This window comes from Onychostruthus taczanowskii, unplaced genomic scaffold, assembly GCF_017590055.1.
Source record: "Onychostruthus taczanowskii isolate IOZ18803 unplaced genomic scaffold, ASM1759005v1 scaffold8, whole genome shotgun sequence".
Taxonomy (NCBI): domain Eukaryota; kingdom Metazoa; phylum Chordata; class Aves; order Passeriformes; family Passeridae; genus Onychostruthus; species Onychostruthus taczanowskii.
In genome coordinates, this window is record NW_024505892.1 from 3,550,277 (window position 1) to 3,576,141 (window position 25,865).

A 25,865-nucleotide genomic window follows, 5' to 3' on the forward strand; every position below is an offset into this window, starting at 1 on the left:
GGAAGCTGTTGTGCAAGTGGGATAATGTTGTCATCATGGAAACTTGGTGGGATGACCTGCACAACTGAAGTCTGCAATGGATGACTGTGAATTCTTCAGAAGGATAGGCAGGGAAGGAGGGGTCATGGGTTAGCCCCGTACGTCAGGGAGTATTTTGGCTGTCTAGAGATCAACAATGGTGATGGCAGAGTTGAGTGTTTATGGGTGGGAATCAGGGGGAAGGCCAACAAGGCCTTTATGGACCTCTCAACCAGGATGATGAGGGAGATGAAATCTCCTGTAACACCCGGGAGAAATCTCATAATCACCAGCTCTTGTTTTCATGGAGGACTTCAACTTGCCAGATAACTGCTGATAATAGATTACAGTAAAGAGGACAGTCTAGGAGGTTTGGCTGAAACTCAGGAAAAAAAGAGAGCTTACGACCTTTGGAAGATGCCATGAGGTTATGCAGGGAGAAAATTAATATAAACAAAGCCCAAATAGAACTTAATCTGACTACTGATATAAAAGACAGGGAAAAACTTTTCCATAAAAGCAATAATAACAAAAGGAGGGCTAAGGAGATTCCTCTTCCCTTACTAGATGCAGAAGGTAACATAGCAACAAAGAATGAGGAAAACACTGAGCGACTTAATGATTTCTTTCCACTGTTAGCTCTAGTAAGTCTGCCCTTGGCAACTGAGAAGTGGAAGAGATCATTTAATAGTAAAATTGCCCTATAATCACCAGGTATCACAAGGAAGAGAGGAAGGGTTCAGGGTCACCGAGCTGACTCTTTTTTTTTTTTTTTTTTGGCAGGAACAAACTCATATAATCTCTATCAGAAGAAATTTAAGCTGTTTGAAAATATGTTAATAATAACCTTTTCAAGCTTGACTTCCTCCTAACCAGTCTCATAGTTTGACTTCATCATTTTTCAGTGTTTTTCCGTGCAGAGGCTGAGATACTGCTGTATAGATTTCTGAGTAAATATACCCTTCAACACTTGGTTTTGTATTGTTAAATACTAATAATTAAATATGTTTAAACTGTGATCAAAGCTAAATTTCAAATGGGGCTCTGCATATTCATTTATTGAGGCAGTTCATGAGCAGAAAAATTCTTCCTTGCAAGGCTTATTTTGTTTTAAATTTTAAAAATCCTGATTTTTCTTTTAAATTAATCAAAAATTACAAGTAGCAATCTTACAGAGGTACTGTTCTTTTGACAGTGGTGCTTGAAGGGATTATATCAGGCCTTTAAGTCAATGACTGAATAGTTTCAAGCTGATTTCAAGAAGAGCTGAATAAACAAGCTAAAACTTCCTTTTGTTTTGACATGTAAGAGAAAAGTACAGAAACAGTCACAAATCTTTTATTTCTCCAGTGATCTTTATGAATTACGAGTACCTGGGGTCTAAGAATGTGGTGGCAGTTAATAAAGGATGTGAGCCTAAAAAGTGAGACAGTGAGCCCTGTAGACAGGAAAATAAAAGCACTGCAGAGCTTGTTTTCAGGAGAGGCCTTCCCCCTTACATTCTACATTTTATTCTACTGAGATCAAAAACCAATTTGACTGCTTTAGTAGGCAGTGAAAAGATGTCAAAACAGTCAAATGTCCAAAAGGTGTCACAAACATCTAGTGGTTTTTTTTCTGTTCTAGGTCCAGGGAATTTTCTTCACCAAGTATTAGAAAAGATGGTTTTGTGTGTTATAACAGCTAAACAGGTCTTGGCTTGCCTGAATGGTAAAAGAAGTAGGGCAAAATTTTTTTCTTCACCCTACTGAACAAAGCATAAGTCCTCCAAAGTAAATTGCCTAGAGATGCTAATTCAGATCACACTTTCTTTTCTGGAAAATAACTGCTGAAGGCCCTCATTTGCCATCTACTTGTGTCAATATTTAAAAGTGATGCATAACTATTGAGGGCATACTAAGTTATCCTGTATAGTACCTGTACTTTGCAGATTTCTACTAAGCTACCTGAGAAACCCTGGGGTCAATCAGTACTCTCTAACTCACATGCTACAAGTTGCACACGAATTAATTTGTTTGAGAAAGAACACAGACATTTTTTCTTTAACTGTCCATTTGGGACTGAAAAACAGCTAGTTCAAGAGAAATTCAAAAGTCTTTGGTTGAGTGATCCTTGGTCTGATAACTCTCCCTGCTAGAAATATGTGTCCTATTCTTTTATATAATATTTTTAGACTGATTTTTTTTTTTCCATTTTAGGTAGAGGTTGGATTTTAGACATTTGTCAAACTGACTAAATAACCCTTATACATTTCCTGTTTTTCATGCAGCTACTGGTATAACATTTGGTCCTCTTTTTTTTATCAAGCTAAACACCTTTGAATAATTTTTGTAGAGAATTATTATTATGTTTATTTCACAAAATTTATTCATACATCTTCTTTGAATCCTTTAATTTATCAATATGGTTTTGTGACTGTGGACACCAGAAAAAAGTGCATTACTAGGCAATTCATCTGATCTTGCTACCAAGAGCAAAGGGAATATGAAATTTCTGATCTAATTTATTATATTTATGCAGCAGAAGAATGCATTGTTTCTTTTGAAATAGGAGCTAATGTTCATTATGCAACTCCAATACTGTTCAAGATTTTTCCATTTTTTACAGTCTTCATGACATCTACAAAAAACATTGATTAGAATTTTCTGTTTTCTCCTAAACAATGACAAAAAAGTGCTGTGCAGAATGCAGCCAAGAACTCAGTCTTGCAGAACCCAGCAGGATGTTCGCTCTCTAAGATTTCCCTTTATACTTGCATCTGGAAACCTATCTGTCAATCAAGTTTTAATCTAATTTATATCTACAATACTCATTTGCTGTTGATTGAGCATCACTTTTTAATAACCCATATCCACAGAAGAATTCAGAAATTACTTCAGCAATGAACACTTCTATGAGGCTTATGTTCTTAAGCTGCTTTTCAGGTTAAGAGAAGCCTCCTAGAAAATTTTGCGATATCTTACTAGTCATTTTGGAAACTGTTATTTAACCAGTATAGTCAGGAAAAAAACGAAACTAAATTGGTTTGTCAAGGTCTGTTATCCAGAGAAGTGTGATGAACACTGGTGACTGGTGTTTCCATTATTGATACCATTTTCTACTAGCAACTATATTATTGCTTTGAACTCCTAGCCAAACAATTACCAAAAACTAGGTCTCAGAACTTAAACTCAACAGAATTGATTGAAGAATACCACACATACTTTAAAATTCTAGGAGCTAAACTATATAGAACCACTGATGCACTTTTTTGTCCAAAAATATACTGCTCCTAGGAAAGCATTGCATTTTGAAAGCATTACTGTATTATGAAAAGACTTTATTCTTTACCAAAACCTGTAATTTGAAGAAAACACCATTTGGACAGTTTCTGTTGTTCATTTTTATTAGCTCTACCACCTTAACCTGTAAAAGCGCAGAGCATTCACCCCTGAAGTCATGGCCTGAGACTCTGGAGGGCAGTGCAGCTTCTGATGCTGATAATGTATGTTCAGAATGAGTTTGAGGAAGCAAAACCAAACAGTTGCCTCCAACAATGCGGTTGTGTTCTCTTATTGCTGCAGGCAGATTGATGCACCTCTGAGCCCCCTGTTTAGAGCTGATTCTCCTGCAGTGATATCGTCATGGTACTGTCACCAGCAGTTGAATTTTAGCTTAACTCCCTGGGGCCTCCATGGAAGGTCATGCTCCTACTCATACTTCAGAGTTTACTAATGAGCTTGACATTATGTGCTGGTGCAATGAAATCAGAGCAGAATTTGAAGGCTATCAGTGGGAAGGGCATGCGTACAGGATATCAGAGTGGTCTGTGTTGTGAGCTAGAAGTTATCAGACTGGGATGATTTAACTGGCATAGTCCTCAGGAGTATACTAAGGGCAGTGGGGCTGTAATTCCCAGTTGTGATTAGCAGCCTAAATCCATCCTTCTGTGTTCTTCTTTATCCACTGCACTTGGCTCACCTGTGTTTACCTCCCTTAGTCCAGTGTTCTTGTTAGATTGCTTGCAATGGCCATTTCACATCCATTTTCAATGGTCGGGGACTGGATTTTCCAGAAGTACTTTTAATCAGAACAAGTATTTTTTTACCCTGATTAGCTGTATGCCATTGATAGATGTAAATTTATCCCTTAGGGACTAAGATGAGACACACTATCCATTTCTGAGCTTCACAATGATTGACTGCAACCCCAATTAGGCCAAAACCTTCACTTGTATTTAGTGTACAGTCTTCAAGGGCAGCCTGAATTATCTTGCACTCTTAATTCTATTGAGTATATGTTTTATGGTTTAATTTCTTTAATGCAGTGCTATCCTTATGTCACAGAAAGGCAAATATTTTTCAGAATGACTTTATGTAGTGGTTAAATCTACCTCAGACATTTCATTTTGAAGTGACCTTGTTTATGCTGGGTGGGAAAAAAAGCCATTTATTATGTGTTTGTTAAACTGCAGCTGTGTGTTCAGCATAATAGGAGTCTGAACCTCTGCCTCCAAAGATTAATATAGTTTTGATTTGAAGACAGGAAGAATCTTAAAATGCTTTTGGTATTATATTATTAAATTTGGCAAAATATTTGGCCTTTTGAAAAAAGTAGTTTCATTTCACAAAAAACATGCAGATTGTTCTCTTACCCATATTTTGGCAAACTAAATATTGTAGAAATCAACTTACAACTTGGAAAGAAATGCCTGAGTGAAATAAATATGCAATAAAAATATTGTATTTAAATAAACAAACAAAAAAGAGCAATTAAGTATTTTAAGAGTACTGCTGAGTGGTTTGAGCATCAGATGTATGATTAATGCTTTTTGAAATAACGTTACAAAAGGTACACAACTGAGGACACACATATCTTTGGCTTTTATATTTTATTTTTATCAACGTAATAGAGCCTTTTCTATCAAATTTCTGTTTATGACCTACTGGGCATATTTTCTGGTGATTTAGTATCACTGTTGTGGTCACTACAGCAGTTTGATTTTTAGCAAATCTTAAATGGGGATTGTCAGTCTGAAGGTGAACTCCAAGGGTTATGATTTAGAGTTATCAGATTTATTCTGTATTATACCATGAAAGGAAAACAAGGCATGGCCTCAAACCATGACATTTAGATGGAGTCTTCAGAAACACCAAGAAGTTTGGCAATCTGACATGGTGTTTTAATTTTGCCAGGTTTAATCAAAAGATCACTTTGCAAAGTTTAAAATCTGAATTCACAATCCTATTTCAAGAAGGTTTTTTAGACTCAGGAGTTTAGTGAAAAATATATTGCAGGTTACAATATACTCTTTCAATCTTCAAATAATTTTATAGTCCCAGGACACTTCTGGGGGCACAAATAAAAAATACTTTAATTTTGTCAAAGTCAAAAATACAGTTGTTCAGGAATATTTTCTTCCTGAGTTGAAGGAAAGGAATGAGAATGACTTCTGCCAAGTGAAAGGCAGGCATCAACATAAATTACTTGAGTTCAAATCCTCTGATTGAAGAGAAGGAAACAAATAGGTATAAAGTGACATAAATTAACTATAAGCTATTTCTTATATTGAACCTTGCCTCCCAGCTATGTTTTCCAATCCTTATATCTAATAAGGTATTTCTTTGTTTTGCTGTGAAAGAGTCAGTGTCGATATTCAAAACCATTGTGATCTGTATTTATGACCTCATAAAGACAAACTCACTCCATATTAGTACTGCTCCTGATTGGATTTCTTTAAGGTGAGCTTATGGAGCAATCATTCCGAGTGCACACGCTGGAGTCAGATGTCAGTGTTAACTTTGCCACTGATAAAAGAGCAAAGAGAATTTCTCATCAATGCCTTGCAGCCCTCTTTTAGCTGTCTGCTGGTACTTGGCTTCTGGCATTTATCAGTTCTTCAAACAGCCTTTACTGCTTACCCATCTGACCACCTTGTCTGACTGATTTTGAAGAGCTAATGATGTCTTACAGGTCTGTACTTCTGAGTAGCAAAAAAAATATTTTTTGAAGGAACACATTGACGAGCTAGTTTGTAAATTATTTTATTATCTCCTTCCTGAGCAACCCAGTCATTAAATGATATTGTAGCTACATTTTTGTCTGTAATGGCCTTCCTTTGGTTTCGGTCTGTAGACTCCAGAGCCTCAGATGCTGTAAAAATATTCTTTCCATAGTGTTGATAAACATGCCAGCTAGTTCATTATGACACATCATTCAATCCCTGATGCCTATACTTAAACTTTTCTGTTCCTGGTGCCAGGAGTTATGTGCAAAGCTAGTCATCACTGACTTCTTTTGCTAGCTGTGATGTCTGACACATCAGTACCAACAAGATATGGATGTACACAGACTGAAGCAAAATGGTTGTACTAAAGTACATTTGCACCCTCTGGAGCATTAGGCTTCAAGAGACGACTTCCAGGCAATCCATGAAATATTCATTTGTACTTGAGTTGTCATTTTTCTATGTCCCCTTATATATTGCTGTGCTGAAGCACTGACTGTTCTGCTCTGTATTTTATCTCTTTGTATCTTATCTAATATAATAACTATATTTTGAGTTAAAATATTGTCTTCTCTAGCTCTTTCCTTTGATCAATTGATTTGTGGACATTAGAAACTCATTAAACATTCACATCCTATGCTGATGGGTGTAGTCTACACAACCAAACAGACAGTTTTTTGGAAATGTGTATAAGGTGCAACATAAAACATATTTAGATAGCAATCGAGTGTAAATATTTCATAGCAGAAAACAAGTGCCAAGTCTCACTGCTTGCATTCAGAACTGACTGCATTTGTCAAATTAATATCTCTTTAACAGAACATAAACAATTTAAAAATAACATCAACTTAATGCAGTCCTCCCAAATAATTCTCGGTTTACATATCTATGCAAATTTATCCTGTTATTAAATCAGATTACTGACTTCACAGACAACAAAATGCATACATATATTTAGGAACTTGGCATATAATAATACTAGATTTCAAGTTATCTCAGGCTAACAAAGATAAACCTGGTTTTTTGTTGTTTTCTTTTTTTTCTTCTGAAATATGAAAAATAAAATGTTTTCTTAGGAAGTCCCACAAGGGACACAGGAAAGTTCATATTTCAAGCAAATCATAATTACCTTAAACCAGTGTCTTTTTATTTGACATTGAAAGAATATTTTTACTTGTGAAATAAGGGGGGCATTACAAATATATATTATTACATCCTTGCGTATCAGAGAAACCTAAAGTCATACTGCAACTCTCAACGTGATTTCTTTGAAGATACATAATTTCAGTTAATGCATTTTACTATAAGTATGCTTATAAATGTTTCTGAAGGTAAACAAGTAGCTAATAAAATATAATCCAAAATATACACATTTTATAGTTATATTTTAATTTAGATAATTTATGAAGGACAACCACTCTATCAAAAAAACAGAGTAAAAGTATGTAAGGGGTTTAGCTTTATATGCTGTATAGAGAAAGAATAAACATTAATAATAGCATTAATAATTATATTATCATTGTTGAATATTCAACCACTTTTCCACATTACTTTTTGCCTAGCTTTCAATATAAAAAAATATTTTTAAATGCTGCATCCTTCTCCCTTCAATGTATGCTCAATGTATTTCTATATTAATAATAATTTTAACCTTCAAACCTCATGCCTCTGAAACATCTCTGGTAGCTTCTTTTTTGCTTTTTTTTCTGTGTCCTGAATGCTAGGAATATGAAGAGCCAGCTGTGAGGGAGATCATACTGGTAACTTAACTGTTCTGAGAAATGTTTAAACTGGAGTCATCAGTGGCATGAGTACTACACACAATAAAGCAGACTTCTCTTTAATATCTCAAGCAAATGCTTCCTAAATACAGATGACAAACATCTCTCTAGTATTAATTTGCACCTGTCAAACTGAAAAAAAACCCTTTATGTCAGAATTTTCCAAGAATGCATGCATGTTTTAGCTCAAGCTTTTTAACTAATGTGTGCTTCCACTTCAGGATTTGTATATGCAAACCCTGTTAGCTTGGGTGAATTTCCTGTATGTTGGTATGATGGGTTGTACCTGAAGGTGTTAGTGCTAGCTATTGCTTGTGTGCAAAAAAGGGTCAAGTCTGAGAATTTTTCAGAATTGATACTGAATAAGTAGGTTCCTTTGAATTTCAATCTGATATTAAATGACAGTGCAGTTTTTTACAGCACTGGGGCTCCCTATTATTTTATTTATAACAAGGATATTTCAACTGCTGCATAAACTTGTTATCCCATGGGTCATTGCAAATACACTATAGTTTCAGCATCCATAAGCACAACGCAATTTTACAATAAAAGTGTCTAAACTAAAATTCCCATACACCTGAAAATCCTGCTCTACTAAGCAGGAACTTTGAGGAATTTAATTTCATATTAGCTACATTTCCTAGGAAAACAAATTTTCAAGACTCCTTTGACCATAAATGAAACAAGATTCCGGTCTGATTTTTGTTTTGATTTGTTTTGGGTTTTTCCCACTTAAATTTTCATACGCAAAATCAATACACGAGCAAATCTTGAAAATATTGGCCAGTATATACTACAGAACACTGAAAATTCCTGTGGAAATGGGACACACCTAGATCAGACATTGTATTTTTCCAACTTTTTCAAAATCTAGTGTAATTTAAAAAAGGACAAAACCTGCACATCTAATGCATCAGAGACTTTGCATCCATTTCTTAAATCTCTTCAGATTCAAAGTATCTCTCGGAACAGCTAAGCCTGACTTACAGAGGCTGCTGCACATCTCTCTGTGTGAGAGGGCAGCAGTGATAAATCACTTCTTGCAAAGAAAGTCACGCTCAGACAATGAACACAGAGAGAGTCCAAACAGTGATCAAAAGGCAGCATGGCTCAGAATCATCCTGCTCAGCAGTTCCAGGCTGTATTGGGCAGTTAGAAATGGTAATGACAGGCACAGAGAGTGCCAGACTCTCTTTACTCACTCACCACAGAATAAGCTACTGGTGCCCTGGCACTACATAGTCCAATCATGAAATACTTAAACATTAGTTCGGTGTAGTACTATAAAAAACTGCACCCTATTAAAAAAGAAAAAATAGTCAGCAATGAACAGGAAAAATATGATATCACTGAAAACAGCTGAATCCAGCTTGATGTTGTAAAATATGATCGCCACTGTTCGATTTCTCAAGCTAGCCACACTGACCATTTTGTCTGCTTTACTCAGCAGGCTAGAATAGTCCTAATATTTTTAATAAAATAAGGAAATTGAAGGAGGATATTAATTACATTGGATAACTTAATAAGCCAGTTAGATATTGATTGAAGGTTCTTTCAAAGAAATACATCTAAGCTGTGCTCTAGTATGTGAACGGTGAAGACTGAGAACCATTTCAAGAAACAGACACAAAGAGGTTATGTTCTTTGACTAGAATTTTCTGTCCCTGCTACCACTGATTTCAGGCTACTTGTGATAACAAAGGTGCTCGTATGGCTGAGACTCTGGGAGGAGCTTTCATCTTTTCTGCACCAAGCACATTAACAGAAGTGTGCATCCGACTTTAGGTGACAGGAAGTCATCCACAACATACCCTAACTTGCAGAACTATTGTAGCTGTAAGAATGAATGAAGAAAAATTTGAAGATATTCATGCCACTGACAGCTGAACTTAGCCATGTAGGTTAAGGCATGTTTTCCCTGATTCTCTTAAAAGTCAATGGAAAGTTGTTCACCTCTTTGAAAGGGATCTTCTCAGATCAGCTTAGGGATCTTCTACGTTAGATCTCTCTTTTGAATTTTCTTCTTCATGAACATACTTCCCTGCACTGACTAATCAAAATGGGCAGAAGACTCATGGGCTGATTTAGGCTCCTGAAGATATTTGCCACGACCATTTTGGGTAGTTGAGATCTGACCTGGCCTGCGTTTCACCACAAGTGTTTTTTTAGCCACTTCACAAAGGGAGACTTTTTAGGCTTACTTTGTATGCGACAGTATAGCATCACTAGAAGTTTGCCATATGTCAAGAGTACAGCTTTACATGTTAGAAATTCAAATACTTCTTCATAAATACCTTTGACATATGTGTGAACTTCTTCTAATGGAAGATATTAGATACTTAGAGGCTTCACACTTTAATTTTAATGTTTTTCCATAGACCCTATGGTAATAATTGTCCCATGTTACATGGTGTTTATCAATGATAGACAAGAACCATTTTTGTTGTTGTACAATTAATAGCAACTTGTCTTGCTACTCTTCATTATGTCACTCCAATAAAGATTTTATGGCTGTTAAAACATTCCATGAAAATCCAAAGTCAGTATCAAGAGATGCCCAAGCTATTTTCTTTCTGTTTCATTATTCCAACAGAAAAATGGACTAAAGTTCAATTTTCTGATTTTGCTTCATACACTGTCAATTTCATAATGAAAAATTTGAAGGACTTAAGTGTTTGTGATACACCAGTAGGACTAATGGCTTCAGAGTCTCTTCACTTATTGATGTGAATCACCATTGAGGAAGACACATCCGTTTTGAAGCAAGGTAAGCAAACAGGAGAATAAACTTATCTTACCAGCAAAAGACTCAAACCTCTCCCTTGTGAAAAACATAGTGTCAAGGAGAAACCCAAACACCGGGAATTTTGGCTAGAACATAGATTTATTAGCAAGTACCAGGTCAACATAACACTTTATTTTTTCATTGTCTGTAGGTGAAATTTTTTTATTCAGACTGTTCTGAGGTAGCTAAGAGATGCCTCTTTGCTTTTTGTTCTTGACCTGATTTTGTTTTGAACAATTCTCACTCCAACCTATAGTTCTCTTTTGCATTCACAGTATCCCTTATTTTAATGGATGAATGTTTGGAAGAAAGATCTCGAGACGCTGATCTGGCTTACTGATAGGATTTCCTTTGAAACCTTGAAACTTGACTTGACTTGCAACACAGAAGAGTTTTCATATTGAAAGCAAACTCTTTTTTACATGTTTTGATAGTTTAAAATGTGTGTTTAGTATTGTTTTAATAACTGAAACTCATAACTTTTTAAATAACTTCTAACTTATTCAACACCAGTTTGTTTAATAATATGTAGAAATAATCTTTTTTCTTAGAGTTCTGCATATTTTCCCTAAGGTAAAAATTTAGTTCTGTTACTCGTGCCTTCTTACTCATACTATAAATAAAACATGGATTCTCATTATAAAAGAGAGAAGAGGTAATTTTTCATCAATTATAGGATTTTGGTGAATGTGAAACAATTTTAGGTTATTTTATAAAAAGACAAAATACACAGGGAAATTCAAGGAATTATAAAAAGATGTGTTATTTTAGAGCAAGTGTTATTTTTATTAAACATTTCAATCTCACTAAGTTTATGAACTGCATAATTCCAAAATATTCTCCAGTGACTCGTAGCTGAGACAGTACCTGCTTTGTGTAACTTCAATTAAAGCAGCAATTTTATATGTATTCTAGAAGGCAGATAGTTCCTGACCTAGTGAAATCCAGTCCAGGTGTGTGTCCCTTTTCATGTCTCAAAATGTGATTTTATCAGTTTTTACAGTTGTAGCTTCCCATTTGCTACACAACAAGAAACTTTTACTTGGCTTTCAAATCATGTCATGATTTTTGAAGATGATTAAAAATTTCATAATACAGCCTCTAAACGTCTTTCTTTTTCTCCAGAAAGATGACCTCAAGACATTTAGAAATAAACTGTCCTGGCATCATGACAATCTGATTTCCAAGCTGAAAATTTGACTCTAATGCTCAGTTCTTCACAGAGTCTTATTGGATTCATGTCATTGAAACATTGTCAGAGAAGTGTATTTGCTTTGATACAAAATTTGTGTCATGCTGAGGAGAACTGAGGCTCTTAATTCTAAGATTCACAGGCTACATATAAGACAATGGAAGATATTTCTTTCTTTGGTTTTAACGCAGCATTTGAGCACTCTCAGTAAAGGTAGTAACACCGCCTGTATAAATAGGAGAATTACCATGCTTAAGCAAACACATTTCACCAATACATTAATTAAATGCTAGAGAATACTGTCAGTGCTTAGTGCAACTTTTCTAGACAGTTTGCTTTACTCATTAGCCAAAGAGAGATGAATGAATTGGTCAACTGGTAACCAGAGCTGGACCTTCTTTAATCAGTACTACCAAATTCAGTCATAACTGCCCCACTTTTCCAGTGAAACTGTTAAATTTCAGTCAAGTTTCTGCTTTGCACAGTTAGTAAGCAGGGGCATTTCGTGATTACATACTAACATATATTCCTTGGGGGTTTTTCTCATTGCTTACAACTTTACATGGGTAGCTTAATAAACTGAGAAAAGCCTAAACAGATACAACGATAAAGAAACAATGGAGTGAAAAAAAATTCATAAGAGGACATTTTCTTTCTGTTTTCATAGCAGCAAAATCATTCATCTACCTTGACCTCTGTTAAATCTTTGACATAATACCATACAATATCTTTGTCTCTAAATTGGAGGGATGTGGGTTTGATGGATAGGCTGTTAGATTAATAAGGAATTGGCTGAATGGCAACATCCAAAGCATTGCATTCCATCACCCAATGTCCCAATAAAGATCAGTAACAAGGGATGCTACGCAGAGTTCTGTACTGGGACCAGTATCTTTATTAATGACATAGACTGTGAGATTGAGAAGCAGGTCTAAAGACAACATCAAGCTGAGAGGTGCAGTTGAGGATGCCATCCAGAGGGACCTTGACATGGCTGAGGAACTGGACAACATGAACATCGCAAAATTCAACAAGGCCTAGTGCAAGGCCACCTTAAGGCTGAGTAAGAGGTCATAAAACTGTTTTACTGTATTTGTAACCCAATTCATCAATTCTCTTTATGAAACAAAAGCTACCAAAAAAAAAAAAAAAAAACCAACCAAAAAACCCCCCACAAATTAGACTACAACATATAATGAACTTTTGGTGATTAAGTAAATCAACTGAAAATTTTAAAAAAACCCCAACAATGGAGAGGCATATTCATAGGCGCATTCATAGATCTATTTATAACTAAGAAGTCACAGTTCTAGTGCTGAATGTACCATAAAGGCTTTTCAGAGACAGCTGCCTGCTTCCATAAAGATATACATATGGATAGATGTAAATTTCATATACAGTACATACATACGTAGTATGGCATGAAAACCATATCACTTTAAAAAGTATCACTGAGTTTATACATGCAAGACTCTGAAGAAGGAAAGCTTGTACCCCATTACAGCTGCGGCAAGAAATTTCAGGCAAAAGATAACTTCAAAGGTAACTCAAACATAAATATTCATGTACATTAACAGGGATGTTTGAGTGTCGATAAGTAAATAAGTACACTTAATTGTATAGTCCATCACCCTCTGATACTGCTCAGGAAAAATTCTATAACTAGCTGTCAAGAGGTTATTCTGGCAGATATTCAGACACTTATTGTACTTTGGAAAGTTTACTGAGAAATGTATTTTCTCTTCCTTTATTGTTGAAACACAAATAATCAGGATTGACAAATCATAGTTTTATTTTACTCGGCAGAGGTGATATGTATCCATCTAGATTTTGATTGCACATTAAGTCTGACTTGGGACTGGTCTAAGCTGGAGATATTTCATACCTGGTAGGTAGATAGTGTCCAGAAGAATATGATCTTTTCTGTATTTTCTACAGTTTGCTACTTCAGATGGTCTTGATCAAGGAGTGGATACTGGGTCACCCCACACATTGGTGCTGCATTTCTGAAAGATAGGTATTTGTCACTCAAAATTTTCAACAGCCACCACCTAAGATTTTTTAGACAAATTTTATATTAGATAGACATGGACTGAATTTGTCACAGAAGTATTGCTTGGTAGAGAGGCAATCCTCTTTTTTCCTCTCCTTCTTGTACAGGGGTGTTTTGTTTCTTGCCTGCAAAGCAGCTGGTGTTCAGTACACAGGGTGAAGAGACAAGGAGTAGTTGGAAGTGGAATAGGGTTTTGAATGTCCTGAAGGTAAGACAGGAATTGAACAGAGCACTTCCATCCTGTGTCTGACTACTTTAATGAAAACAGCAGCACCATTTCAGGACTGACTCTGTCTGGCTTCGTGCATGACTCTTTTTTGTGTCAGGCATGCTGCGGATAATGCCTTACAACTTGATGTGTTTGCTTGTGCTCAGGCATTGAAGCTGGCTGCCCAGACAAATCTCAAATGCCTCGGGAGCTTTAAGTGGGTCAGGGAGAAGGTGACTGTAATGACTGTGTTTTCCAGGTAGATTTTTTAAATTTTGATTGATTTTTTTTTTTTTTTTGGTACTTATTCATGATAATTTCATCAAAATTTTATTTTAAGGTGCCCTGAATCTCACTTCTCATTTGTCTTAAGGTATGTCCTTGTGCTTTTCCACATACCTGGCTATTCACTTGGGCTTGTCATCTCAGCTCCTGCCTCTGTGTAGTCTGGTTGCAAATTAATCAAAGCACAATATACTTACCTTGGCAATGACACAGATTTTTTTGGTTTAAGACAACTTAAATAAAATTAAGGTGACTTTTTTTGCTAATCATGGAATGACCCACGTAATTCAACGTATAATATTTAATCGAATTTGTATTTTCTTAGTTCAGGAACTATATTCTTATAGTTCCTATAAATACAGTTCTTACAAATACAGTTCTTATAAATGCAGCTAGTATGTGGGATCTACCACAGACAAGGAAATGATTGTCTGATTTTGATAACAGGACACAAGTTTTGTTTTCAAAAGAGAGAAGATCAACTCATTCCTCCCTTTGTCTCTCTTCTCTCCACATGCAAACAAAACGAGATAAACAAAATGACTCCTACACAATGATGAATGGAAAGTTGCTAATCTTAGTGCCTGACCTTTTGAGTAAGACCCGTGCTGGCTGTGCTGGGTGAACCCAGGGCACAGGGCTGCTCTTTGCTGGTGGCATCAGACCCCACAGAGCCAGCTGGGTTAAAATTATGGGGCTGGCATGCGGGAACAAGACGGTGGAAAGAAAAAAGCAAAAGTGGGCCTGAACAAGTTTCCCCTGACCCTAAGAAAGGAGGATAACGGCGCCATGATGGATCAACCCTGAAGCACCTTTTCTGTCTCCCCTCCAGGGTGCTCTCATTCAGGCTGGAGCCAAGCACTGCCCATTCATTGCTCATCCTCTCTAGAGGCTCCCCGTGAGAAGCAAGCAGTCTCCTGGCACACCACTCCCTGTACTTGAGCTGTGTCTCCACTTGCCCCAGCCTTTTTGGCTGCCTTGCTCCAGTGGCTGCTGCAATACCATGGAAACTGTAGCAAAGCCCTAAATTGTCACACTCTGACAGAGAAATTGTTTGCATTTGAAGTCCATCTGTCCCTACTGAGTTGTTGGCTGTCTTTCTTCCTCTAATCCTATCTACCACTGTGCTCTTGATATATGACGAGGGGAAAGTGGGACTTAATTGCCAACTGTGGGCATAAACAGGGATTTCACTTCTGTAAAAGCTAACAGTGTTATGTGCTGAACCTGGAATGTTACATCTGGGTAGGAACTGATTCTCTAAAAATAGTCTTACAGTCCTGTGCTGGCTATTAATAAAATACATATCTGATCCACATATCTGACTGCAAGATCTGTGCTCAACTCAACTGTGTCTTTCTCTCAATGGGTAAGACATAAACCAGAGGTTTGAGGCTTCAGGAATAGTCTATTAAAGAAACTGAGAGATACAAAAAAGTTCTTCATACAATAGTCTTCAAAAGTTCCTGGAGCAGAAGTGGGAAGATCTCAAAAGAGATTAAATACACACAGCCAGAAGGAGCTGTGAAAGTTCTCCTCTACTTTCTTAAAAAACTCTTAACAGTAAAGTTACTGTGGTGACTTCTGCACCATGTGGATTTTTACATTGCTGATACAGGAAATGCAAGGAGAGTCAGGCTGAAGAGAAATACATCCTCACTGACCACTCTGTAAGGTAATGCTTCATTGCCATCATCCTTTGCTGTTCACCACCGTGTCTCTTTCTCTCAGGTTTCCACACACCACGAATGAGAGGGATAGGGAAAACAAGGAGATAAGGGAGACAGGCTGAAAGCCAGAAATGCCCACTGTTGCTCCCAGGGAGTGAGTTTCTGTAAACAGGTTGGGAAGCTTCTCTTCCATGGTCTATCAGATCCTAGGTGTTCCTAGAGGGACCATAGTGCAGCAGTAGGAAACCTATGAGTCATGGATATGTTCCACTTTACTAGCCGTATGTTACTAGGATATTGTAGTCTTCAGATTTATTAATTTTTCTGTTGAAAACTTGTATATCTGATTAATATAATTTCTTTCTTAGTACAGTGCCAGAAACATGGTTAGAGAGAGTGAGGGAAAAGTGGATTGCAATGGTTTGAAAAATTTCTATTAAACTATTTGATTCCAGTTTCAGCTGTTCAGTGAGTACCAGACAGGTTTCCTGTAATAAATCATCTTTTCTGGCAAGAATTTGGTTTCTTTTGCTAGCCCTAATTTGAGAGTCCTCTTCTGAGCAGCCAAGCAGGCATGCTGCCTCCAAGAGGTGAGCTTCAGGACTGTGATGATGCTGTGGGCTTCAGGACTCTGACACTACTGTTGGTAGCTCTGCACACTTTCATGAAGAGTCTTAAATCTGGGGAATATTTTTTCACCTGAATTTAAATGAAATTATAATTCTGTACATTTTGAGCAGTGAGTAAAGCTATCTTTCCCCTTCCACATCTCACTGCTAACTCTTTTTCTATGTTTCTTATACATTTTCTTTTTTTAAAAAAATATTTTTAATATGTTTTCTTCTTTTCATAGCTGTAATGATTCAGGTCTTCTCCTCAGTGAGCATCTTTCACAGGCTCTGATTTTTCCTCTCTGTAGGCAGTATCGGGAAGAATCCAATTAAATTCTTTTTACGTCCTCTGAGGAACACTCCTTGCCTTCAGTAATTAAGACTGCCTCTGTAAATTTGCCCATTTAATACAGTCCAAGTTTTCATGATATGAACTTTGTTCCCAAGGTTTTAAAAGGTTTCTTAGTCTTTCTTTTTAGAGTTACTAATGTGACTGTAGGAAATATTTCAGTGTCTCAGAACTGCCTGTTAAACCAGCTTCTTTTCTCTTTGAAAGTGAAACAGTTAATCCCACCAGTAAAAGAAGGTTAAAAGAAATATTGAAGTCTGTAAAGCAGTGTGGTGCACAATACTTATTACTAATTTCTAGCTATTGTACATGTAACTTTCTTTTCTGATTACAGGAGCGTTGTATTCTGTTTGCAGGAGCATTTTAGTAAAACATAGAAATTCCATGGAAATTACCTGGGAAACACAGTATATATTCTGTTAGGACATAGTTAATAAATATTTTAGAACATTTGCCAGTCATCATACTGAGCATCACTAATACAAGTGAATCATCTTGACTCAGAAACATCTTTCAGAGAATACTCTGTAATCTGCCAGTGTGGCAGATTAAGGAAGTGGCAGAGAGAAACTGAGGATGCAGTTGCTGGTCCTGTTATTCAGGAAACAGAAATTATATTCTCAGTTTTCCCATAAAGATAGGCTACAACAGGGTGGAAGTCTTAAAACTGCCTGGGCATCAAGGGCCCAAGACTGCTGGGTATTCATGCAGTCAGACCTGGGCTAGGTGGCGATTACTGCTGAGTCTTACTATGATCCTGACTATTTCTAATGCTAAAGCAATGGGAAGTTTATTTGTTGGAGGAGACTGACACTGATGAAGAGGTTCAATGGGCAGCACCATAAAAGCTGTAGCTGAGCTGTGATGGAGGAGAAAACTCTTGTGTTCCAGTCAGTCAACTTCTAACAGCACCGTGTCTTTGACAAGACTGGAGTTTTATAATGGACTTGCCTATGGAAATAGAACCGTGGGGTAAGTCTTTCATTCTGTGTTATTAATTTCATTCCAAATATTCAAAAAAAGCATATAGTGGCAGAAACTCTGCCAATAAAGTATAGGTGTTCAACAGTGGACTAAAAACTACTGAAGAATAGTAGCTAAGGGGTTACTGCTGTATTGGCACTTAAGTTAATCTATAACAACATGCAGTATAGAGATGATACTTTAAGGAAACTTTGGGGTTTTTTCTCTGACAAAAACAACAACTCTTTAGACTTGCTAAATGGACAGACAAGCTCATTCAAAGAATATTACCTTGAGCAACACAGTGTTCACATATTTGGATATAATTTCGTCTTTAAATGTTGAACATTCTTTGTAAAATTTGATATTTGTTTAGCATAGGTAACTTATTAGTTCACTTATTAATTAGATTTCATATGGATTAAAGTAATATAGTTTTTTGTTTTGACAATATTCTTATTGTCAAAATATTGATTGATTTATTGATTGATTAAATGACTTAGATGTAAATGAACTATCTCATACACAACTAAAATAAGTGTTGCTTAGCCACCAATGTGGGGATTAATGCTCAAAATTAATTGTACCTGGGAAGCAAAGATGCCAATGAGTCTGAAGTGAACATAAGGACTCAGAAATAAAGATCTTGTATATCAGGGTAAAGGCAGTAGACAGAAAGGAAAGAAATAATGAAAGAAGATTCATTTCTTATGCAGGCTGCATCTTTAGACTGTGAATATTCTCTCATTTTGATTTAAAGCTTTCCTAAGATTTTTACAAACCCTTGATGCTGAGGGTGCAAATGCACAATAATGAATATATTAAGAAAACTGAATTCTATATACAGCAAGTCAGCATACACTGCCCATGGGGTGTTGGTATTCATCACTCTGAAATATTTGATTTCACACCTGCAAGCACCAGTAATTGTTCCCAGTGCTGCCTTTCAAACCAGGTTTTGTGTAGCCAGTATATAAGATGGCAGAATTTCAAATAAAGGAGATTACATTCTGCATCCTCTTCTCCTCCTTAAAAAGAAATGTTGATATAATGCTGTGATAACTAGAATCTTCCAGGAGGAGGGCAGGGGGACTAATTAATAGAAAATCCCTTTTCCTGTGAGAGCTGCAATGTCATGGGCAGAGATAGGGTTTTGGGCTTTTTTGAGAATGGACTTGAAAATACAAACTATTCAGTGGTATAAGATATTTACTACAGTTTTCTTTAAATTTCTGAATATTCAAAATTAGACACAACTATTGGTGGAGAGGTGCTTTGGAGACAACTGTGTCTTCCTCTGTCTGAAGCTGAAGAAGCCCTCTGCAAGAGTGAAAACATATGGGATGGGATAAATATGAGGGCACTGTCTTTCTGTAAGTCAGCCACAAAAAGGAAGCTGCTGTGTGCAGATACCTGTGATCCACCACACTCTTAAGGAGAAAAAAGAGATTTGGCTGCTGACTAGAACAGGGCTGAGCAGATGATATTTAGTACAACAATGTAAGGGGTATATGTGTAAAAGCAGCTCAGTGAAGAGGTAATATCCTTTAGCCATGAAATTAAAGACACATTTCTGTATTTACATCATTTAGCAGGCTCATCACAGACAGTTCCACACACATTACTTTTGAATCCATGTCAACAGAGACACACCTTTGTGAAACATGATCTTCTCCCTCAGTCCTGGCTCTGACTTGGAGTCTGTGTTCACAGGAAACAATGAGCTGATGATGGAATTGAAATCTCATCTGTGTCACAGTAAGGATTTCCATTCAAAATACAAGAAGAGCCCCACTGTGTGCATTTCTGTGGTGATCTTTACCCTAACACCTACAGATCTGAAATAAATGGTTTGGACAGATTCATTGCTTCTATAAATGTCATTGCAAAGGCCTGAAGATTGCAGTAGATCACCTTTCTTAGACATTTACCTGCATTACAATCCAGAGGTTGAAATAAACCCAATGGTGCTCAACACCACTCTGGAACTTTAGTACATAGTGTCTGCAACCTATAGCTGCAATTCGTGGGCAGGGGAAAACAGGAAAGGAAGAAAATTCTATCAAGACTTAAATTGTATTTGCAGGAGAGCCTGCGCAACACAAAAAATACTGAGGCAAACACTGTAGCCTCACTGTTCAGAATACATATTGCTCAGTATTCTCCAAGTAAATATTTTCTGTATAGGACAAATCATGCTATAGTCTTAAGGAATGAGCACGTCAGAGACTGTTGCCTACTTATAAGGGTGTCTAAAGGAGAGAATAACCTTTCCAAGGTATCTGTATAGGAGCATAATCCCGTTGACAGGGAAGTAGGGAGGATGAACATGAATTTTTTTCTGCAGTGTTGTGTAGGTTGAGATCTTGAACTGGCGGTTCTGACCAGATAAGGCATTACGTCACAGTTCAGAAATCTTGGATTAGGTTCAGTAAAAACCTTGTAGCTGAACCTTCTCATCTGCCCTTGCTTGTCAGGTTCCTCTCTGACAAGCAGCAAAGAGCTGTCACCAGCTCTGGGCTGGCCAACTGCCCCCATTCAGAAAGTGAGTTGAAATGCCATAAAAGCTGTCACTGGGGTCTTCCCAGGCTCTGTTCCAGGTAAAAGCTTTTATGTCTTGTTCCATCAGTACACATTATGGTAAGAAAATCAGGTTATATTCCTCTCTTGTGGAGATGAAGGGAATGACAATTTAGTTGCTCTGACTGCAAGCCAGATGGCTCAAATGACACATAAAACATGAGACTATAAAAAGTACCTTTGCAATGGTCATTTTTAATATTTAGAAAAGTAAGAACATTTTTACTTTATTAACTTTTTTTTTCTCTGTAAAGTATCAATTAAAGACTATTTGTTCCTATTTTCTTAATGTTATCTTGGTAGAGATGGAAATATATTTCATTATCAAATTTTGTGTATTACATCCATACTGTATTACAAACCCTGTACATGTATTATACAACAAGTAGGTAGCTATTGTGGATCCCTATTTATTCTATAGCGGATATTTTGAGCCTCTCAACTCAAGCATGTCGACAGGCAAGAAGAAACAAGCTCCCTAGGAAAAAGTCCCATTCAATGTTTCCATATTATACCTATTTTGTACGGCTACAATAGTTAGAAAAGAAATATGGTACTAAGAGAACAAAATTTTATTTTAAAATATTACACTTCTAAATTGGTGAGGATTGCTCAAAGACAGTATTGAGATTGATTTTAGATCCCAGAATAAGCTTATTGTGCAATGGAATATTTTGAGGTTGGAGGAGAACTTAGGTCCTATGTGTCCTGGTCTATTTTTCTCCCTGAAACATACATAGTACTTATTCACTGTGTCTTAATTCTTGTGGGGTCTAGGATACCTTCTTCATTAGAGTCAATTTATATAGCATTTTTTCAGTTTAAAAAAAAAAAAAAAAAGTAGAGCATATTCCTTGCATAGTTAAGAACAGGAATAAAAATAAGGAAAGGGTTGCATTGTTTGTATGTGACAGAAAGTGACTTAGTTGCATTTGGACATTACTTTCCTCAGAACTTCTGAACTCTTTCTGAAGGGGAGAGCTTGAAAAGTGAGGAGTATTTTACTTCAAAGTTGGACAAACAGTCTTCGTGCTTGGCTTGAACACAAGAATTTTTGTTGGTAAGGTATTACCACAAGATGTTTTTGTTAAGATACTGCTTTTAATTCTTAGACTGCATTAGTTCTGTTCTAGCATTGAGCTAGGGGGAACAGAAATCACTCCATTCCCCACTCTCTCTTTTTTTTCTTCCTCCTGCCCACTTAAATCCTCAGCTGTCATTTGAAGTACAGATGATAATAGAAATTTAACTGTTCTTGGCCAGTCTTCTACACAGCAATGCCAGCTTATAGCTACATATGTGTGTGGGTTTTAAACTGAATCCTTATAGAAAACAAGAAATACTAGAATTAAGTGCTATACAAATAGAATATGAAAAAGTAATGCCTACTTCTCTTCTGTCAGGGTTCTCTACCACTTCCACAAACCAAGAGGGAAGAACAGTCCATAAAAGTTGCACAGAGATAAGGAAAATGAGAGATGGGGAATGACATGTAAGAAGGATATAGTATAGAAAACATTAAAAATTGCTTGATTTAAATCAGTAATTTGAGTGTGCAACACAATAAAAATTTTTTAAAAAATTGAAAAAAACCCTCAAAACCAAAAGATCTCACAGATGGTCTCCTTTTCTTCCACAAGCAAAGATTGGGGGGAAGGGTCAAAAAGATTATTTTTTGCATTATTTTAATAACATAATAACACGGACACTTTCACTGAAGCTGAAAGGCATTATGTTTAAAAGGAACTACTTTATATCAGTGCGTAATTAAACCATAAAACTCACTGTAATAACATCATTACAGATCCAGCCTTATGGAGCTCTGTGTATCTGTATAAAATATTTTTTTTAAAACAGTCTCTCTTTTCAAAAGAAAGATCAGTGATCGTGCTTCAGGGCACAAATCAAATTCTAATGAATGGGACTTAGAAGCTCTTGTCCTCTACTAGTTGAGTCAGATAATTTTGTTCTTGGGTTTCTGCATTTTCTGCTGTTCCTAGTACGGTGGTTCCAGTGCATTTTTGATCAGAACTCCATTAACTTTTCTGATGGGCACACTTCATTTTAACAATTCAAGAAATGTCTAGGCAGAGCAGGGTAAGTTTACCTGTGGAGTCTTAAACACCACTGAATAGTCAATGAGATCAGGATTGAAATGAGCTTGATTTCTTACACTGAAGACCTCAAAACTGTGTTGAATGGGAAAATAGCACAATAACGATTGAATGTCATTTATTATTTGCAATTTTCCAGTCTGTTTCTCTGTGCAGAAACAAAACAAAATCAAACCTTAATCAAAAGCTTATGCAGAGACTAGAAGCAATCATTTTTTCATTGTGCACAACTGACTAGCGAAAGAAAACAAATCTTGATTTCTGTATTAATGATGACCCTCAGCATTTGGTTCAGAGTGCACCGTGAAGTGATGCATGCTGTGATATTGAAGCAGAACAATTATTGCTGTATGAGCACCAGTGCAACACTGTGATGCTGCTTCTGAACCTGCATCATTCTTTTAAAATAAATATAGCACGTTACTAAGGATTTCTGATAGACCCAGCCTTGGACATTGTCAGGTCCATCTTGGAGCTGGCTGACATTTGCTCTGATGGACATGGAGGAAACTTCTGACAGCTTCGCACAGAACCCACCCATGTAGCCTCTCCTGCTCCCAAAACCTGGCCATATAGACCTAATGTAAACTTAAGACATCTTTTGGCCATAATATATGCCCCAAGAAAAATTGCATGTGTTGGTTGCAGCAGTGAAACTGGGGCTGACACCAGGTAAAAAGCTTTTCATGTTGTTTTTATCCTTTGTCACTTAATAAAGAAGGTAGAAGTTTTAATCACAAACTGATTTAGAGACTTTGAAGCCTGAATGTCCCAAATCTACCTAACCTAGCAAGTATAATGTCTCTTATCACGGAATGATCACTACAGCTTGTTTAAATGAGGACAATATCTCTAAGTACCATATGCTGGAGTTCCTCTCCCAGATCCCATTCCAGTGAGCAAGACAAAAACCAATGCTTCCAAGGAGGACCTGTGTCTTCACAGGAAAAGTTACAGGGCATAAAGAAAACTAAACCTAAACAGTTTAGGTGTTTAGGTAATAAGATGATATTAAAGTATATGAACATAACTTATATTACAGTCAGTAAAAATGGCAATGCAGATTGAAGTTTTAGGAATGTAATTATCAGAATGAGAATTTAGCCAGTGTAGAAACTGAGCTAATGCTCTTCTTTCATTGAAATATAATGATATTTCTAATATTTGAAGGAGTTCCTATCTCTTATGACATGTGTGGTATTGAAGTGTTTACTTCCAGGCCAACAGTTCTTTCTTGAAACCTGTATCCTCTTCTCATCTCCTTGATGTTACAAGCTGGCAGAGTAAAAACTTAGAGGGCACGAATGTGGTGTCTGAACTATTTTTTAATTTTATCAGTAAAGTGCAATTCTTCTTGAGTTTCAGTAGGTGTTCAGGTTTGCCCTGGAGATTTACTGGAGAAATATATTAATATAACTTATGTTGGTATTTGAAAAAACTTCCAAGGACCAAACAGATTTTTTTTTTATTTATCTGGGGACTCACACATTTTAAGCGTGATAAAACTGCATTAACTAGAGTTAAGAAGTTTAGGATGTATAAGATTCCATTTATCTGGGGAGACCTTCCAACTGTGAACAAAAAAACTTTGCAGCACGTATTAGCTGGGCTCCAGCTCTATCCCTCTCAAGCAGGTTTTGTTCCTTTAGTTATGTCCTACTAGGATCATCAAAACTCAGTGCATATTCTGGCATCTCTTTCTAGGTATTTTGTGCTTTCTCCACATAATGACGAACAAAATTGTAACAACTCATAATGGGCTTGTACCCCTAATGGAGCTGAGCAGAGAGGAGAGGACTTTTCTCTATGTCTTTCTTACTTGCAAAAAAAAGAGACTCTTTTAGTCCCTCTAAGCACAGTGGCATTCCCTCTGTTACGTAAACATCAGTATAGCTTAAATGAAATTGATTTTCTCTTATTTCTCACCCAAAGACTTGAGAAAGGAAATGAATAAAAATACTCTGAAAAAGAAAAAAACAAACAAAACCAAAACAATTTAAAAAAAAAAAAAACCCTAATATAGAATATCTACCATTCTACATATAAGTTTTGTCTTCATCTGGGCTTTAAAGTTCCTGCCTTGAGGAACTTCAGGTCACCAGGAGATCAGTGCAAGCCATTTGGAGTGACTGAATGTGTCAGACACCTGGGGTGAGTTGAGCTGTGCTTCTTCATGCAGTCTCTGTGTCTTGAAGGAATCCCATGTCTCAGGGAGCTGTGTGGGTTTGGACATGCATGCAATGTGATCCAGCACGTAAATATTGTACTATCAGCAAGGCAGATTTGGTATTTCTCCCATTGGAATGGATGCAATTGGAGATGTTTGGCTTTGTTTTCATGTCTGTATTTATGAAAACTAGCCTTCCTAAATTTTAATTTTTCTGAGTTTTCTTTAGATTTTTTTTGTTAATATTCACAACCCCTTCTCAACTCTTTCTTCTTGATCATGTTCTGCCCTGTAATAGAGGAGGATTTCAATTACCTTCACCTGCCAAGCACCTGCCACCCCTGCTTGCAGATATCCTTTCAGACTCAATCACTTTCATCTTTAAAAACTTCGTTCTCTGAAAGGCTGCTGTGTGCTTTTGCTCTGCAGGACTCATTGTTCCAGAGGCTGAGCACAGTGACATGTACCATTATCATCACACGTCACAGTTCACGAGACTGGATTGGAATGAAAATCAGAACGTGGAGGGTATCTGCATACTCAGCGAAGAATCACCCCAACAGTGGGTTATATCTGAGGAAAAAACCCGAAGAATAATCCCAACCAAACAAACAAAACCCCAAACAGTCATTTAGGGTGGCTATTGGTCAGAGCATGCTTACTTCTGACACTTAGTATTATGTCTTGATTAAAGAACCAGCAACTGCTAAGGGAAAAAAAACCCAGTGAGTATGTACTAAAGTTCATGAACTTCAGCATGCTTTCACCAGCTGTCCTTTGAGTGATTTATTTCAGATTAGATGGCAGTGGTAAAAGGTCAAAAATATTTGATAATCAACTTTAGCAATTAAAATCATTGTTTTGATCTTGAGGGAGAAATAAAAATTTGTTCTTATTCTCCCTTGCTCAAAGCAGAATTGCACCTTAAAAGTCCAGGATGTTTGTATAGTGATTTCCCATCTTATTTGCCACTCAGTTGGGTACAAAACTTTTTTCTTTGATGCAGTGAAATGTAGAAATAAGCCTGACAACTGACACTGCACACCTACCAAACTAATGCTCATCTCCTGTTGTGCTGCTTTCATCGCTCTCCTCATAACACC